The sequence below is a fragment of the Cnephaeus nilssonii genome (genome assembly GCF_951640355.1).
Source record: "Cnephaeus nilssonii genome assembly, chromosome: 8".
NCBI classification, from domain to species: Eukaryota; Metazoa; Chordata; class Mammalia; order Chiroptera; family Vespertilionidae; genus Cnephaeus; species Cnephaeus nilssonii.
The window spans coordinates 79007874-79024415 of record NC_137079.1 but is presented as its reverse complement, the minus strand read 5'-3'; the positions used below and the strand labels follow the sequence as shown (position 1 = coordinate 79024415).

Genomic DNA, 16542 nt, shown 5'->3' with positions numbered 1-16542 from the left:
AAACACTTTCTTACTGTCTGGATGAGTAGATTATCACCTTTCTGTCTTTTACCCAAAATGTACAGCAACGGTTTTGCCAGTATGTTTTATTGCATTTTCTTTTTGTTTCTTTGTATTTGGTGGTGGTGGTGGTGGTGGTGGTGGTGTGTGTGTGTAGTTTGTGGTTTTCTCTTTATAAAAGTTATTAGAGAGACATGAAGTAGATCCCAATGATATTTGTAATACACTTATCAAGATTATGACATAAATTTGCAATGGCTAAAATTGTAATTTGGGTACCTTGTGCTCATTCCAAAGTATTGCTATAGTAATTTTTCAGATGGGCTTAGATGTTCAAATAATGTAACAACATGTCCTCAATGCAACCACATTTTGTGGAAATAAGACAATACTATCAAACCTTAGACAGAAATATCTGTGTAAATTTTTAAAACTATAATTAACATTGTAATAAGCATTGATTAATATTAAATTAAATTATTATTTTTATTAAAGTAAAAATGGTATACAGCATTATATTTGTTTCAGGAGTACAATATAATAATTTTATCTTTGTATAAACTACCAAGTAATAACCACAATAATTCTAGTTAGCATCTATCACCATACAATTGACCCTTTCACCATTTCACCCAATACTGGGTTAAAGCATTAGTGTGTTTTTATTGCCTTAAACTAATAGATTGGAAAAATGAGAAAACATATAATGAAAAGTTATATGTCAATAACTTTATATACTCTGTCTAACATACTAGTATTACTCACATGGCCATATAAATTAAAAATTGAGAACCATATTTTACAGATGAATAAATTGCTGATCAGAAAGGTTAGGCAACAGGTTAAAAATTAAACAAATGTTTCTCTCCAGTGACAAGGGAATTTAAATCAACTTTTACACTACACCTTGATGCCTTGTGATATTTGGAGTATGTTTAACTCTCAGAATGGTAAAAATGTCAGGAAGCCAATTTCAAAGCTCAACTATTCCACAACAAGTTTATGAAATTAGCTTTCTGGTTTGTGCATTTCACAATTGGCAAATTCAGCACACTGTAATTTTCTGCAGTCCACTAAGGATATCTTATGATGCACAAATCCCATTGTTCAATTTGATAGAAACCTTGAGGATTAAATGTAAATCTCTTCTAGCAACATTCTAAAACATTAAGGAGATCAGTTATAGGTAAGTTCTTATTTTTTCAATCCATTTGTATAATGAACATCCCTTGTTCAACATAAAATATGGGGCAAGGATAAATTACCACTTCTCTCTTCTAAACATTATATTACAATGTGAAATTAACTCAGGACTAACACTCTCTTTATAAATTTAAAATAAGTTGTACATTTTTTAAAACATTTTCAATATTTTTCTCAATATTTTTTCTGGATATTTTCAAACATACAAAGAAATTGAGAATTTTATAATAATATTCATATACCCAGCACCACAATTTTAGCTCCAACATTTTATTATACTTACTCTATCACAGAACCTTTCTTTATCCATTCTTCTGTACCTCCACAATTCATCTCATTTTTTGGTGAATTGTAAAGAAATTTTCAGATGTTAGTACACTTCCTCTTAAGTCCTTCATTATGAATATCATTACTCAGAGTTTACTATTTTATTTTATACTAGAGGCCTAGTGCACAAAATTCATGCACGCGTAGGGTCTCTAGGCCTCACCAGCAATCAGGGCCAATTGGGGCCTTCCTGCCCCAGCTGCCGGCTCTCGGCAGGGCCTTCCTTTGTTCTGTGCTGCCCCTGGTGGTCAGCACACATCATAGTGAGCGGTCGAACTCCCGATTGGTCAAACTCCCAAGTGGACAATTTGCATATTAGCCTTTTATTATATAGGATACAATAAAATAGACAATTTATAAACATACTGAATTTTGACAAATTTGTGCCTGGATAATATATGCAACATGTATAACCCAAACTCAATTGCAGAACAAAGAACATTGCTATCACCCCTAAATTATTAGTCATGGTTCTATTAAGTTCCTATCCCCAATCCACTCTATAAAAGCTCTGTTCTGATATATTTCTACTATATATTATTTTTGTTTGTTTTAAAGCTTCCTCTAAATAATCCATATAGAATGTACTCTTGTATAGGCTTTTTTCAAATGACATATTTTTTTTTCTTTTATAAGTATAACCTTATTTTTTCCCCTCTACCACTTAGAAAAATGTTACTTTCACTGCCCTAAATTATTGAGAAATAGGCTATCATCTCTGTGGATACAATGATAGTATTAATTTAATCTCAAGCAGTGCAGAAATGTTGCTGTTGGCTTTTCCAATTTTGAAAAAAAATTAATTAAACATTCTTTTATTTTTTACTAGAGGTCCGATGCACAAAATTTGTGCATGGGGGTGTGTGTCCCTAAGTCCAGCCTTCACCCTCTCCAATCTGGGACCCCTCGAGGGACGTCTGACTGCCTGGTGGGGTCGGGCCTAAACGGGCAGTTGGACATTCCTCTCATAATCCAGGACTGCTGGCTCCCAACCACTCACCTGCCTGCCTGATTGCCCCTAATTGCTTCTGCCTGCCAGCCTGATCACCCCCTAACCACTCCCCTGCCAGCCTGATCTACACCTAACTGTGCTCCCTTGACAGCCTGGTCACCCCTAACTGCCCGCCACTTCTGGTCTGGTCACCCTCAACTGCCCTCCCCTGCAGGCTTGGTTCCCCACAACTACCCTCCCCTGCTGGCCTGGTCACCCCCAACTGCCCTCCTCTGCTGGCCTGGTCACCCCCAACTGCCCTCCTCTGCTGGCCTGGTCACCCCTAACTGCCCTCCCCTGCTCATCTGATCGCCCACAACTGCCCTCCCCTGAAGGCCATCTTGTGGTGGCCATCTTGTGTTCACATGGGGGAAGCCATCTTTGACCACATGGGGGTGGCCGTTTTGTGTCTTGGAGTGGTGGTCAATTTGCATATTACTCTTTTATTATATAGGATAATCATAACCTTCATTTTTTCTTTACTCATTTCTAGTCTATAATGACATGAATTAGTTTTGCTTTTTAATCCATCTCCATCTTTGCACACTTTCTTAGCCTCTCTCTTTTTAAAATTCAGATACTTCTTTCTTCACTTAACCTCTTCTAACTAAAGTCAAGCCAACTACTGTAGATGCTATTGGCATCTACTCAGATCCCCTTTACTATGCAGGTTCGCACATTCTTCAGCTGCTGCAAGTATTGGCTGCTGAAAGGACACAACTGCACTCATCAGTTGTGTGTTCCCCAGGACCAATGGGAACAATCTCACTGGGAAATTACTAGGAGCTTACAACCTCTTTAGAGGGTGTATCAATGACATGAAAAAGGACAGCCCTTTTCCAGCAAGTGGAAGTAACTCTAAGGTGCCCTTTATACTTGGAGCTCACCATATGATCAAGCTAAGGCTAGACTCCAGCTGAAACCACATTGTGTTTAACATCTCCCTTCCCATCCTGCTTCCTTCACTTTTTTTAAAAATGTATTTTTTATTGATTTCAGAGAGGAAGGGAGAGTAAGAGAGAGATAGAAACATCAGTGATGAGAGAGTATCACTATCGGCTGCCTCCTACACTTTGGACCAAGCCAGCAACCTAGGCATGTGCACTTGACTGAAATCAAACCTGGGACCCTTAGGTCTGCAGGCGGAAGCTCTATCCACTGAGCCAAACCAGCTAGGGCTTCCTTCACTTCTTTTCAGGATGATTCTGAAGGCACACCCTTAACAATTCTCTTTTAAATAAATCTCATTCAAAGGCTCTCCTTCCTGGGAACCAAAAGGTATCTCCACTGCCATTCTTTTTATTTTTTAAATTTATTTGTATTGTTGACACTTTTACAGATGTCCCCATACCCACCCTTTGCCCACCTCCACCCAGCCCCAGTCCCCTCCCACTTCTCTCTGGTCATCACAGCACTGTTGTCTGTGTCTACGGGTTATACATATACTGTATGTTTTTTGGCTAAACCCTTTACCTTCTTTCATTAGCACTCCCCCACCCTCTTCACTTCTGAAAGCTGTCAGTCTGTTCCATGTATCCAAGCCTTTATTTCTATTGTGTCCATCTCTCTATTATTGTTTTTGAAAACACTTCTTTTAATAGAGTATTTGGGGTTTAAATGTTTCAATGTCATTTGATTATTAAAATTTTATTTTATATTGTATATATTATTAATATCAAAAGACCCCGTTTCCTGCCTGAGTTATCATAAAAGCATTATACTGAACAGTTACACAGGCAGAAAAGACTTTACTCAAGATTATTACAATGAGAGAGAGAGACAGAATTCAAGTATCTTGAAATAAAAGCTGGAGAGTTTTAAGTGCTGGGGTGAACTAGTGGGAAAGTGCTATAAGGGTGCTAGTGCTGTTCAATGTGATTAGACCATTTGCATTTGCAACTTGTAGCTTATTGAAGTTCAACTCCTACCTTCCCACAGAGACTGGGAAATAGAAAGGCCATCTCCTCCATGATTATATTTCAAAAGGAAGGCTCCCAGGTCCTTAAGAAAGATATTTCTGGGCAGTAAAACTGGCAAGAGGCTGGGGGGAGATTTCCATCTCAAAAGGTAGAGAAAAAATTTACAATTGAAATATTTCTAAAGTAAATGTTCTAAGAAAAGGGAGGTCAAGGGCCTAAGGTCAGAAAGAAGTTTCGTTAAGTTTAGTCAAGCTGAGAATTAAGACCCTTTTGGTCAAAGTCTCCTCTTATTCCTCAGACAACCAGTTTCTTTTAGGAGTCAGGTATTATTTTTGAATTGGTAGCAACTGCCCTACCACTGGCAGCACTGCCAATTTATGAAGAACAGCATGCTTTTGGTTTCTAGAATGTCTGCAGGCTTTTGTTAATTAGAAAGTGTTATGTTTTGAGGCTCCTCCAAGGGAGATGTGGCAGCATAAGAATTAGCCAATTGTGCTGTCATTCCATTTGGTAGAATCCCTTTGGATATTAACCAGGGCAACCCTCTTGTTTTACGAACAAGGATATTGGAATTTAGAGAATATCATAGCTTGCCTGAGATTACAAAGACAGTTAGGAAAGGAGCTTGAATGTTCATTTTTGTCATCTAATGCCTTTAGTTATAATAGCTTACTTCTATTGCTGCTTTCAGCTAACTCAATATTAGCTCTATAATAGATTTATCCTTCATTTTCTAATTTCTTTCTGAAATGAATTATGATATTTGATTGATTATTATCTACAAATTGAAATACACTGCTATGAAAAATCATTTTTATCAAATTTTACCTCTTTTACATACAGTGCATAATTAAACTACTTGTTTTGCTATGAAAATGCACTTGCTCTTTTGCCTGGAAATTAGTAGTTATGAGAAGTTTTAAATTATTTGGAAAATGGGTGGCTTAATCAGAAATGTTGAATTTTTACATACAATAATCTTAACATGCTGTCACTAGTAGCAAAAACCTTGTACTTTTTAAAAAGTAGACTTCAGAGGAGCTGTTCTTTAAAGTGCCATTTTTAAATTAATATTTAATGTTGAAATTAATACAGATGTACCCTTTTTCTCCCTCTGACCCCTTTTAGTCCGCCTCCCCACATCCACGCCAGGCCTTCATCACACTATTGTCTGTGTACTTGGGTTATGCATATATGAATACACATTCTTTGGTTAACCATGTCCTACCCATCCACGCCCTCCTTCACTCTGAGATTGATCAGTCTGTTCCATGTTTCTATGACTGGGGCTATTTTGTTCATCAGTTTATTTTGTTCATTATATTCCACATATGGGTAAGATCATGTGATATTGTCTCTTTCTAACTGGCTTATTTTGCTTAGCATAGTACTCTCCAGGTATCTCCATGAAGTCTCAAGGGTAAGAGATCCTTCTTTTTTACTGCTGCATAGAATTAAATGGTGTAAATGTACCATGGTTTTTTATATACTCATCTACTGATGGGCACTTAGGTTATTTCCAGATTTTAGCGATTATAAATTTTGCTGCTCTGAACATAGGGGAACACACATTCTTTCTGTCTGGTGTTTCAGGTTTCTTAGGATATATTCCTAGAAGTGGGATCACTGGGTCAAATGGCAGTTCCATATTTAATTATTTGACGAAACTCTATACAGTTTTCCATAGTGGCTGCACCAGTCTGAATTGCCATCAGCAGTGTATGATGGTTCCTTTTTCTCCACATCCTCTCCAGCACTTGTCATTTGTTAATTTGTTGATGGTAGCCATTCTGACAGGTGTGGGGTGATACCTCTTTGTTGTTTTAATTTGTATAGCTCTGATGATAGGAACTTGGAGCATGTTTTCATATGTCTCTTGGCCGCCTGTATGTCCACTTTGGAGAAGTATCTATTTTGATCCTTTGCCCATATTTTGAGTGGATTGTTTATCTTTCTTTTGTTAAGTTGTATGAGTTCCTTATATATTTTGGATATTAATCCTTTTCTGGATTTATCATTGGCAATATGTTCTCCCACACAGTGGGCTCCCTTTTCATTTTGTTTTGATACAGTCCCCTTTGTTTACTTTCTCCAATGTTTCCCTTGCCCTAGGAGATGTATAGGTGAACATAATGCTAAGAAGGATGTCTGAGATTTGCTGCCTATGTTTTTTCCTACAATTTTTGTGGTTTCATGACTTACATTTAAATATTTTATCCATTTTGAGTTTATTCTTGTGTATGGTATAAGTCGGTGGTCTAGTTGCTTTTGCTTTTTTTTTTTTTTTTTTTTTTGCATGTGCCTTTGCAATTTTCCCAAAACCATTTATTGAAGAGACTGTCTTGACTCAATTGTATGCTCTTGCTTCCTTTGTCAAATATTAATTGAGTATAATGGCTTGGGTTGATTTCTGAGATCTCTCTTCTGTTCCATTGAACTATCTGCCTGTTCTTGTGCCAGTACCAGGCTGTTTTGAGTACAGTGGCTTTGTAGTACAACTTGATATCTGGTATTGTGATTCCTACAACTTTTTTTCTTTTTCCCAAGATCGCTGTCACTTCCTGGGGTCTTTTTTTTGTTGTTGTTCCACATAAATCTTTGGAGTATTTGCTCTTGATCAATGAAATATGCCATTGGTATTTTAATATGGATTGCATTGAATCTATAGATTGCTTTGGGTAATATGGACATGTTAATGATGTTAATTCTACCAATCCCTGAACATGGTGTATTCTTCCACTTTTGTTGTTGTTGTTGTTGCTAATCCTCACCCTTAGGAAAGACAGAAAGAAATATTGATGTGAGAGAAACACATCGATTGGTTGCCTCCTGCATGTGCCAGGGAGGAGCTTGCAACCGATGTACATGTCCTTGACCGGAATCGAACCAGAGACCCTTTGGTCCACAGACCAACACTCTATCCACTGAGCCAAACTGGCTAGAGCTCTTTCACTTTTTAATATCTTCCTCTATATCTATTTTCAATTCCTGTAGTTTTCAGAGTACAAGTCTTTTATTTCCTTGGTTAAGTTTATTCCTAAGTATCTTAATTTTTTTTCTTGCAGTGGTAAATGGGATTATATTTTCAGTTTCTCTTTCTGAGAGTTTATTATTGGTGCATAAAAATGCCAGGGATTACTGGATATTAATTTTGTATCCTGCTACATTGATTAATTCGATTATTAAATGTAGTCGTTTTTTGGTGGAGTCTTTAGGGTTTACTATGTACACTATCATTTCATCTGCAAATAATGGGAGTTTTACTTCCTTTTTTCAATTTGGATGCCTTTTATTTCTTCTTCTTGTATGATCATTGTGTCTAAGACTTCCAGTACTATGCTGAAATTGAGTGGTGAAAGTAAACATCCCTGTCTTGCTCCTGTTCCTAGGGGAAATGGTTTAGTTTTTGTCCATTGAGTATGATGTTGGCTGTAGGGTTGTCATATGTGGCCTTTATCATGTTCAGATATGCTCCCTCTATTCCCACTTTGCTGAGAGATTTTATCAAAAATGGATGTTGGATTTTGTCTAATGCTTTTTCTGCATCTATTGATATGATCATGTGATGTTTTGTCTTGCAATTTGTTTTTGTGATGAATCACATTTACTAATTTGCAAATATTGTACCAGCCTTGCATCCTTGGAATAAACCTTCTTAGTCATGGTGTATGGTCTTCTTAATATATTGCTGAATCCGATTTGTTAATATTTTGTTGAGGATTTTAGCAACTATGTTCATCAGGGTTATTGACTTGTAATTTTCTTTATTTGTTGTGTCCTTATCAGGTTTTAGAATTAGGCTTATGGTAACCTGATCAAAAGAGCTTGGAAGTGTTCTTTCCTCTTGGATTTTTGAAATAATTTGAAGAAAATAGGTGTTGGTTCTTTGAATATTTGGTAAAACTCCCCAGTGATGCCTGGCCAGTGTGGCTGAGTGAATTATGCATTGTTGCATGCACCAAGAGGTTACCAGTTGGATTCCTGGTCAGGGCACAGGCTCAGGTTGTAGGCTCATTTCTCAGTTGGGGGCTTGCAGGAGACAGCTGATCAATGTTTCTTTCTCATTGATATTTCTATCTACCTCTCTCTTCCTCTTTCTCTAAAAAAAAATAAATAAATAACAAATATTTAAAAAGAAACAAACATTTTTTTGTGAAGCCTTCATAACGTGGGCTTTTGTGTGCTAGAAGTTTTTTGATGACTGCTTAAATTTCATCAGTTGTTAATGGCATATTCAGGTTTTTTGATCCTTCTGGATTCAATTTTAAAATATTATACTTGTCTAGAAATTTGCCTATTTCCTCTTTTCATCCAGTTTGTTGATATATAGTTTTCATAGTATTTTATTTTATTTTATTTTATTTTATTTTATTTTATTTTATTTTATTTTATTCTTAATTCTTACTATTTCTGTGGTGTCAGTGGGTACTTCACCCTTTTGTGTCTGATTTTATTTATTTGGGTCCTCTCTCTTTTTTTCTTGATGAGACTGGCTAAAGATTCATCAATCTTTTTATCTGTTCACGAATCAGCCCTTGGTTTCCTTGATGTTTGTATTTATTTATTTATTTATTTAGTCTCTATGTAATGTATTTCTCTCTGATCTTTAATATTTCCTTCTTTCTACTTACTCTGGACTTTTCTTTTTGTTCTCTTCCTAATTCTTTAAGTTGTAGGGTTAGATAGTTTATTCATAACTAGCATTCCCATTGCAAGAAGAATCCTGCAATAGGGTTTCCTGCAGCACTCTACACTACACTGCCTGCTCTCCTCCCTTCTCCCCCGCCCTGCCTTCTCCGCCAGCCCGCCTGTTTTGCTCCCTTCTCCCCCGGCCCCGCCTGGGCTCCTCCCTTCTCCCCGCCCCACCTTCTCCGTCAGCCCAACTGCTTTTCTCCCTTCTCCGCCAGCCAGCCTGCTTTTCTCCCTTCTCCGCCAGCCCGCCCGCTCTCCTTCCTTCTCCCCTGCCCTGCCTCCGCTCCTCCCTTCTCCTCCCCCCGGCTTGCTTGCTTCTCCACAGCTTTGCTCCCTTCTGTAGCTCTTCGCTTCTTTCTACACTGTCTTGATATGCAAATTAACCGCCATCTTGGTTTGGGCAATTTGCATACGCATCCTGATTGTTTGGTTGGCGTGGCTTGGCTTGTGGGCGTGGCTTGGGTGTAGCGAAGGTGTGGTCAATTTGCATATTTGTCTATTATTAGGTAGGATTGTTCTTGTTTTTGGAGGTAGGCTTGTAAAGGAGTTATGAACTCCCTCTCAAGACTGCTTTTATTATGTACCAGAGATTTTTAGTTATTGTGTGCTCATTTTCATTTGTTTCCAGAAAGTTTTTTATTTCTTTCTTGATCTCATTGGTAAACCATTCATTGTTTAATAACATGCTATTTAGCCTTCTTGTGCTTGAATTTTTTGAGTGTTTTTATTGTAGCTATTTTCTAAGTTATGCCATTGTGATCAGAGAAGATGCTTGATATGATTTCAATCTTCTTTTATTTGTAGACGTTTGTTTTGTGTTCTAACCTGTGGTCTATTTTTGAGAATGACCCATGTTTACTTGAGAAGAATGTATATTCTGCAAATTTGGGGTGAAATATTCTATATATATCAATTAAATCTATCTGATCCTGTGTGTCATTTAAAGTTACTCTTTTCTTATTAATTAATTAGTTATTATTTTTTTTTGGTCTGGAAGATCTATCCAGTGATTCAGCTGGGTGTTAAAATGTCCTACTATGGCTGTATTGCTGACAATCTCTCCCTTAAAGTCCTCCAGAAGTTTTTTTATTTGTATGTTGTTTTTTTTAAATGTATTTATGTGCTCCTATCTTAGGTTCATATATGTTTACCAACGTTATAGCCTCTTGTTGTAACAATCCCTTTAGTATTATGTAGTGTCCTTTACTGTCTCTTCTGATGGCCTTTATTCTGAAATCTATTTTGTCAGATATGAATATTTCTACACCAGCTTTTTTTTGTTTGTTTCTATTTATATAGAAAAATTTTTACCATCCCTTCACTCTCATCCTGTGTGAGTCTTTTGTTCTGAGGTGGGTCTCTTAAATATATTTTTATTGATTTAGGAGAGGAAGATTGAGCCTGCAACCTGGGCATGTACCTTGACCAGAATCAAACCCAGGACCCTTCAGTCCACAGGCTGATTCTCTTTTTACTAAGCCAAACCAGCTAGGGCAGAGGTGGCTCTCTTTTAGACAACAGATATTTGGTTCATGTTTTCCTATGTATTTAACTACCCTATGTCTTTTGATTGGGGCATTTAATCCATTTACATTTAAGGATATTATCAATAGGTACTTATTTATTGCCATTTTAATTATATATGACCATGTTTCTCTCTATCTATATATTTCTTCTCATTACAGCAGTCCCTTTAGCATTTTTTGCAATGCTGGTTTGGTGGTGATAATGTGTCTATTTTAATAACATACTTTCCTAAAACTTGTGTGAGTCTTTTTTTTTAGTCTTTTTTTTTTTTTTTTGGTCTGGGAAACTCTTTATTTCACCATCTATTTTGCATGATAGCATTGCTGGGTATAGTAGTCTTTAGATCCTTGCTTTTCAATACCTTGAATAGTTCATACCATTCCATTCTGCAGAATTTCTGATGATAAATCAGCTGATGGTCTTATGGGAGCTCCTTTGTAAGTAACACATTGCTTTTCTCTTGCTGCCTTTAAGATTCTCTTTGTCTTTAATTTTTGGCATTTTAATTATGATGTGTCTGATCATGGGCCTGTTTGTGTTCTTCTTGCTTGGTCTCTCTGAGCCTCCTGAAGTTGTGTGACTTTTTCCTTAACTAGGTTAGGAAAGTTTTCGGTCATTATTTCTTCAAAGAGTTTCTCTATCTCTTGCTCACTTTCTTCACCTTCTTGTACTCCTACGAGGTGAATATTGTTATGTTTCATGTTGTACCACAGCTCCCTTAGGCTGTCCTCCTGTTTTTTGTTTTTGTTTTTCATTTTGGTTCACACATTTTGTGTGATTTTTTTTCTCCCTATCTTCTAATGAAAGGATGTGATCATTGGCTTCTATTAATTTCCTAATCTCCTTCTAATGTGTTCTTTATTAGCTCTATGTCTTTCTTCTTTTCAGTCTGGTCATTTTTCATAGTTTCTATGTCTTTTCTCATGCTGTTAAGCATCCTTGTTGTCATTATTCTGAACTCCATGTCTGATAAGTTTCTTATCTCCATTTCATTTACCTCTCCTTCTGGAGTATTCTCTTATTCTTTTATTTGGGCCTTGTTTTTTTGGCTCCCCATTTTGGCTGCCTGTTTGGGTAGATATGCTATGACTCTCAATCTCTGGTGCTGCACAATGCTATACACTGTTTGTGGCTGTCCCTGTGTACACTTTGGATCTATTAGAAATTCACAGCTTTTGGCTCACTCTGCTGAGACTGGGTACCTTTGGAAAGAGACAAAGATGTTCCCCAATGTCTGCTTTTTCTAGCTCCACGTCCAGAAAGAGGTCCGGAAAAGACTGAAAGCCTCCAGAGATCTGCCTCTGCCTACAGTCTGTTATCCTCAGTCTTAATGAGCCTCAGGCTATTGATCCCTGCAAGGTGTAGACTCCACAGGTTGGGGAGAGAGGTTCCAACAGAGTGGGGCAATTGCTTCTGCCTGCAGGCTAATTGTTATTCTCAGTCTCTTAATGGGCTTCAGAAACTCCACAGGATGGGGTGAGTATTTTTCCAACAGGGCAGGGCAATTGATTCTCCCCCTTGACAAAAGTTGCCTGGATGGTAAGGTCTGCCTGAGAAAGATGTCCTCTGTAGTATGGCGGAATGACTCAGCACAGGCAATCGAGCAGCTGCCACCAGAGCTTTAATTCCAACCCTGGAATATCCTTACACAGCTCAGGTCCACTCTGCTCTCCCTCTGCCAGAGGGCAAGATGAGTGGCTGCACCCAAAATGTTGTGTGTTGCCCCTTTATCAGGGTGCCGCATTTCCAGCCATCTCTCCCTGGCAGACAGCAAACCTGCTGCTTTTTACAACCAGATGTTATTTGGGCATCTTAATCAGTTCTGGTGCTTTGACCTGGGGAGCCAGGTTTGGGGTTTAGACCCCAGAGTTATTAGTGGGAACCCCCCACAGTTGAAATATCCCTCCAGAACTTCAGCTGCTATCTGTGGGAGCCTGGAAAGCCCTCTCTTGCTTCTGCACTTCTTACCATTCTCTATGTGGTCTCCACTTTCTGTCCTTGATTATCAGGGTTCTCTCCTGCTAGTCTTCAGTTAATTACTCAGGATGTCTTTTTCTACATTTCAGTTTGTAATTCCAGGTTGGTCCTGGGTGAGTGTCAGTGTAGCTTCCACTTAGTCTGCCACCTTTTTGGAAAGTCTAAAGTGCCTTTTTAAAAATAATTTTACATGAATATTGTACATACTGCTCACACAAGTTTTAGGGAATTATGTTATTAAAATAGACACATTTAGCAGTATAAAATTATGTATATAATCAAAGATGTTAGGTACTATTGCTCTTGGAAATTGTGTTCTTTAACATAGTTCCATGAAAAGAATTTTGAGAGACTCACACATGGGGGCATGTGGTTCAGTGGTAAAGTTCATTGGGGTGGAAATGGAAGGCTACCATTAATTCCCAATATCTCATCTTTATCTGTGTCACCATGGGAAAAGTCCAATCTTGTCTTCGTTAAGCCCAAAACAAAGGACGAGGTGCAAAGATTCTGTGCTGTTGTTTTAAATAACACCAGTCTAGACTTTATCACCAAATGGTTTGTAAACTGTGCTTAGCTTGTTTTCCTGGCTGGGGTCCATATTCAGGTCTGAGCAACCCCTGGGCTGTAGGCAACTGCTAAACCCTCATGGCTGCTCTGGAGAGAATGTGCAGATGAATGGGGCAAGTGTGTGTTACATGGGTGGGAATAGAGAACTCTCTATCTGTTATGTGGGATATATTATTTTGGGCTTGGGAAGGACCAAATGCTTATTCAAAATGACCAATTAACTTCCCCAGCTTGTGTGGGATTCTTATGGTTCCACACCACAGCTAATCTATTTCCTAGATCTTACAGGGTTGTACCTCTTATGCAATCTGATCTTTTCCCCAGGCTGGACTGACAGGCCTCTATGGTCATAATGTTAGCTTCCACTGCATATATGTTTACCTACCCTTTGTTTTTCTATCACTTCCCCCAATGATTTTCAGGGAACCCACAGGTGGATGGCTGGGGAGTGTGTGAAGCTGTAACTTTCTAGTGAAGCAAGCAGGCTCATGCTCACTAATTTACTCTGCTGAATAATGTCTGGTTCTCTTGGCTACCTTCCTTAATTATTATTATCGAGCTGCCTACATCAAGATTTTCATACAAAATATAGTGAATAAATTTCTAGAACAGAAAAGAATATTTGAAAATATTCTTTTTTAAATGCCAACAATTATCAAAAGCTATACTTGGAATTCCTTTTAAAATAAAAACAATCTGAGTAAATAAATATTTCAGAGTATATATTTATTTATTTATTTATTTATTTATTTATTTATTTATTTGTTTATTTTATTGTTTTTAGAGAGGCAGGGAGAAGGAGAGAGACAGAGATAGACACACAGAGAGAAACATTGCTGTGAAAGAGAAACATTGATCATTTGCCTCCCACACACATTGAAACCCTCAACCTGGGCATGTGCCCTGACTGGGAATCAAACCCAGGACCTTTCAGTGTATGGACACTCCAACCAACTGAGCCACACAGGCCAGGGCAGAGTATATATTTATTTAAAGGAAAATATTAAGGTACTTGTTGATCCTTTACTAAGTTGTGAAAATACAAGCAGCTTGGAAGGAATTATAAGCTTTTTGTACTGCTGAAGCTATAAACTTTTTAAAAAAAATCTTTATTGTTGAAAGTATTACATATGTCCCTTTTTTTTCCCCATTGACCCCTTATATCCCACCACCACTTTCCGCTCCATTTAAATTGTATAAATTCTGCTTCTCTAGGCTTTTCTTCAATTTGTTAAGTACCATGAAATGGTAGTTGGTGTTATTGACAGTGAAATTTTGTAAGAATTTTGATCTCTAAACACTTGCATGTTAAAACTATGATTATTTTTGTCTTATTTTAATAAGGTAAATGTTAACTCCATTATCCAAAGTGTTGGACATATCCCAGATTGGAAAAAAAAAAAGGTAGCATGGACTATTCATTTTCAAGAAAACCTTACCTTGAATTAGCTCATAGTGTGAACCTACTTTTTTTTTTTCTTTATTGATTAAGGTATTACATATGTGTCCTTATCTCCTCATTGCCCCTCCCCCCACCCCCCCGCTTATGCCCTCACCCCCCTGGTGTCTGTGTCCATTGGTTAGGCTTATATGCATACATACAAGTCCTTTGGTTGATCTCTTCCCCTTACCCCCACCCTGCTCTGCCTTCCCTCTGAGGTTTGACGATCAGATCGATGCTTCTCTTTTCTGGATCTGTTTTTGTTCATCAGTTTATGTTGTTCATTCTATTCCACAAATGGGTGAGATCATGTGATGTTTATCTTTCTCTGACTGGCTTATTTCACTTAGCATAATGCTCTCCAGTTCCATCCATGCTGTTGCAAATGGTAAGAGTTCCTTCTTTTTTACAGCAGCATAGTATTCCATTGTGTAGATGTACCACTGTTTTTTAATCCACTCATCTGCTGATGGGCACTTAGGCTGTTTCCACATCTTAGCTATGGTGAATTGTGCTGCTATGAACACAGGTGTGCATATATCCTTTCTGATTGGTGTTTCTACTTTCTTGGGATATATTCCTAGAAGTGGGATCACTGGGTCAAATGGGAGTTCCATTATTTATTTTTTGAGGAAACTCCATACTGTTCTCCACAGTGACTGCACCAGTCTGCATTCCCACCAGCAGTGCGCTAGAGTTCCTTTTTCTCCATTCCCGCTAGCATTTGTCCTTTATTGATTTGTTGATGATAGCCATTCTGACAGCTGTGAGATGGTACCTCATCATCGTTTTGATTTGCATCTTAGATGATTAGTGACTTTGAGCATGTTTTCATATGTCTCTCGGCCTTCTGTATGTCCTCTTTTGAAAAGTGTATATTTAGGTCCTTTGTCCATTTTTTGTTTGTTTGTTTGTTTGTTTTTGCAGGCGATGCTGCCCAGAAGGCAGACAGGTTTATTAGAGCCGCAGCCAGGGATCAGCAGTTGGACTTGGCCACGCTCCAGCTCGTCTTTCTTCTTGATGGGGTAGGAGTTGGAGGAGCCCTTGGCCGCATTGATGAGCTCATCTGCAAGGCACTTGGCAATGGTCTTGATATTCTGAAAGGTAGCCTCGCGGGCACCCATGCACAGCAGCCAGATGGCCTGATTCACAGGGCGCAGAGGGGACACGTCCATAGCCTGTAGCCTCACAGTCCCAGCGTGCCCAATTCGGGTCGAGTCCTCCCCTCCCGGGGACCACTGTTGATGATGGCATTCACCAGGACCTGCAGGGGATTCTCACCAGTGAGCAGGTGAATGACCTTGAAGGCGTGCTTGACGATGCGCATGGTCATGAGCTTCTTGCCCTTGTTGCGGCCATGCACCATCATGGAGTTGGTGAGGCGCTCCACCAAGGAGCACTGTGACTTGCGGAAGCGCTTGGCCGTGTTGCGCCGGGCGCTGTGGGGCAGGTACTTGGCATATTTCTCCTTCACCGCGAAGTAATCCTGCAAGGAAATGTCATTGATCTGCACGTCGTCGTCGGTCATTGATCTCCACTTCCGGAAGAGCTTGATGTCGGGCATCTCTGCCACCGCAGGGGCAGCCGTCTCCCACTCGGTCATCCTTAGCAAGCAGCCGGGCGTCTGGGTCCCTCGGCGTGGACCACCCGCTACTCTGACACAGACAGGAAGACCTTTGCCCATTTTTTGATTGGGTTGTTTATCTTCCTTTTGTTAAGTTGTATGAGTTCCCTGTAAATGTTGGAGATTAAACCCTTATCGGAGATAACATTGGCATATATGTTTTCCCATGCAGTGGGCTTTCTTGTTGTTTTGTTGATGGCTTCTTTTAAAGTTTAGCTAGTGTATTGTAAAAGTTGGATTTCACGTGGGGGTTTCATATCACGCGGAAACT

General features: G+C 38.7%; 1 pseudogene across 1 annotated transcript in view; it reads right to left on the bottom strand.

Annotated features, from left to right (window-relative positions):
- LOC307104060 (small ribosomal subunit protein uS7-like) overlaps positions 1-16250 on the bottom strand; it is a 43786-nt pseudogene extending 27536 nt beyond the window's left edge. Inside the window, exon 1 of the transcript in view lies at positions 15637-16250. The product of the transcript in view is annotated as a small ribosomal subunit protein uS7-like (transcript). The remainder of the gene's footprint in view (positions 1-15636) is intronic.
- Positions 16251-16542: the final 292 nt, after the last annotated feature.